Below are 3,198 nucleotides of genomic sequence, written 5' to 3'. Positions count from 1 at the left end.
TTTTTTAATATTTAGGTATAAATAAATAGCTTATAAAATATTTTAAAAGCTTAAATTCGAGTGCAGCCCAAATTTGTAGACTTGGCTCCAACGACATACGGACGAATAAAAAAAAATTAAAAAAAAGTGCAAGTGAATGTGCTTACGTTGACTGACGGGTAATAGGATTACACACGTGCTCAGTCATTGCAACTGACCATGTCTGGTGAGACAACCAACTGCACCAACAAACTGCAAATATATGTACATATATACATATGCGCATAGGGCCAAGCGACCACACATTGGATTCTACTTATAGACGATCACCATGAAACGATTGCAGCTGATGCTGAAAATAAGCACAGCTGCAGCCTCCCGCAAGAGTAGCAGAAGTGAAGAGCAGAGCCAATGGGGAATCGAAGGGTGCATTCGCCGACGATTGCCGTTGATGCATAACGGCTTTGGAGCCGCAATGAACGGTTATTCCTTATTTTATTTTTTTTAATTTCAGCGGATGTCTAAACGAACGCACGCTTTTGTATGAAAACTTATGTACATAATAACCTATCAATTTTTACATATACATACAGACACTCGTATGTATGTACTTGCAGGAAGCCCTTCTTACGGCTCAAAGTCACCTTCTAGTCCAGCTACTTACTTAGTTGGCAAAGGGTTCGACAATCGACTCTGTAGAGGCCAACAAAAAAACTGGTTCGTGCATGCAAAAGCTACACACTTATGTTTGTACATTAGGGTGCAACATGCTCCATATCTACAAAAAAAAAATCGGTATATTTTTCGAACAGAAATATAAAATTCCTTATAGATATGTCAAGAACTCCACCAAAATATTCCGGCAAAATCTTAAAATTTACATGAGCTTTACCTCAAATACCTGTAAAAATCGATTTAAAAAAATATATATGTTTTTTATTTTTTCCATATAAAATCACCTCCGATTATAGAATAGTTTAAACTTAGAGGTCTGCATAAACATTTTTTAAAATTTTATAAAATCGATCTAGCTCACGTAAATCATAATATCTTTCCGAAATATTTTGGCGGAGGCCTTAAAATAAAAAAAAAATTATGAATTCTGTTGTGGAAAACCGCAACTTTTTTTGGTGATGTGCCCTAATGTATATACATACATATATAACTCAAGTGCCTACTTACTCCATTGATGTTGGTGCTGCTGACGGATTTCCGAGTCATTAGACAAAATAACTGAAAGACCACCAAGGCGGTTAAGCTACTTTTAAGAAAACTTATAAACGAATGTGGCCTTTAGATATGTATACATACATAGATATATACATATGAATGCATGTGTAAGCTGCATGCATATGCAAATGCATATGCAATGAACGTATGCTTCATTAAAGCTTTGACTCTTTCTTTCTTGGTATAGGTTAAGTCCAACGTCCTCACAACCCAGAGTTTCTGACTGGCCTATGGCAGCTTAGTCGCTAGAAGATGTAGCCTAAGTAACTTATGAGAACCCTAGGATCACATGAGAGCACTTCTTTTATAGGCTTCTTAGGAAAGCTCAAAACCCCGACGGAATATCAACTAGCACAATTAAAGTAGACATGCAAAAGTTTTTCCTCGTTCGTGAAAAGCAGATAGGGACATAGGATCACATACGGCATTCCTCAAGGAATAGTTCCAAAACTGAAATGATAAGATCTTGTTCAATAGGAAAGTTAGAAATGGGCTCATAAAGCACAACTGAAGTTGGCTTGTCTCAATACAGAAGTGGTATTGTTGAGTTCTGAACGAAGTTGGGAAATATAGTACGTAGAAGAACATCGCAGCTATACATTAAGTACCTAGGAGTGTTCATCCACTCTAAGATAATATACAAGAAGAAGCACCTTGAACTAGGTGCCCGCTCAGGTTGACTCACTTGTAAACGGATGTTCGCTTGCTAACCATAGGATACTTGGTTAAACACTGGAAACTTAAGTTTGTGCCGGGAGCAAAAGGATCTTTTCTGGTCGCTCCCTGGTGAATTCAAGCAAAAACCTTCCACACGTTCGTGGACTTCTTCGTGACGATAATAAACAGAGATGATCAGAAAAAGAAGTATTGAAGTAGTGAAAGATAATGTTCATAGTTCATAGTGTTCACTATTGAAGCGTTGAAGGGTGACAATAGGAGGTAAGGATATATTAACTTTACAAGTGATAACGTTACCAATGCCATGGGATGAGATGGTTGGAATTTGGAGTTTCTAATAGTGTCAGGATTGCAGCAGGATGCCTTGATTTTTGGAAGGCGTTCGACCGAAATGTAGATATCAGAGGAACTATATCGCATCCAGTCCACATTAAACTTGGAAAGCTCGTGTCTGTAAGGGTGGCCTGTTCTTCGACGCAATACAGCATATATTAACCCTAGACAAGACTGTTGCTTTTGAGAGTGTAGGAGACTCCACCTTACTGGACTGGCGTTCTTCTTTTTAGTTTTTCTTTTCCATCAATAGGCATTAATAAAAAGAAATTTTGTTAGTCTAGCTGGTTATTAGGCAAGCGCATATGACCCCTTCTAACCGACGAGCTAATCCAGGGCATGCTAGCGTACCTGCATACTTCGTCCTGCAAGAAAAATACGGCTACACAACAAAATTTGAACTATTTGCTGACGCATGCTATCCGAACTCATCCTCTTCTATTCTATCTAGAATATGATCTTATCCTATCCTATTAATTCCTTTTCCACCCTCTTATGTCCTACCCAGGGTTCGGAAATATTCATATATGAATCTTCGCGAACATACATTTATGATTTTATACGCGAAGGTGAACGATTCAAATATTCTGTATTGATTATCCTTCGCGAACGTGAAGCATAAAACAAGTCCAGATAGTTCGCGTTCGCGAATGTTACGTAGAAAAAACTCCCGCTGTTGTTCGTACGCGTATGTATTGGTGGACCAAACAGCGTGCGTTCATATATGTAGCTATAAGTGGCAGCGATGCCTTCGCGAAGGTTCACTGCTGTCGTTCTCCTTCATAAATGAATGAAAATGCTGCGGCAAATATTCGCGGAAAGTTGGTGTGGCTAGAGATACTATTCTGTGCGAAGGCAATTTTGTTAATTGCATAAGATTTGCACCGTTCATTCGATTTTCAAAAATGAGGTGTCAAATGAAAGGGCTTGACCTCTGGATGTGCAGAAAGGATATATTTTTTTGACAGGGTTGCCACC

The sequence above is a fragment of the Rhagoletis pomonella genome, unplaced genomic scaffold (genome assembly GCF_013731165.1).
Source record: "Rhagoletis pomonella isolate Grant_MI unplaced genomic scaffold, Rhpom_1.0 Rhpom_scaffold_00003, whole genome shotgun sequence".
NCBI classification, from domain to species: domain Eukaryota; kingdom Metazoa; phylum Arthropoda; class Insecta; order Diptera; family Tephritidae; genus Rhagoletis; species Rhagoletis pomonella.
The sequence above is the reverse complement of the archived record's forward strand: the minus strand, read 5'-3'. Positions refer to the sequence as shown.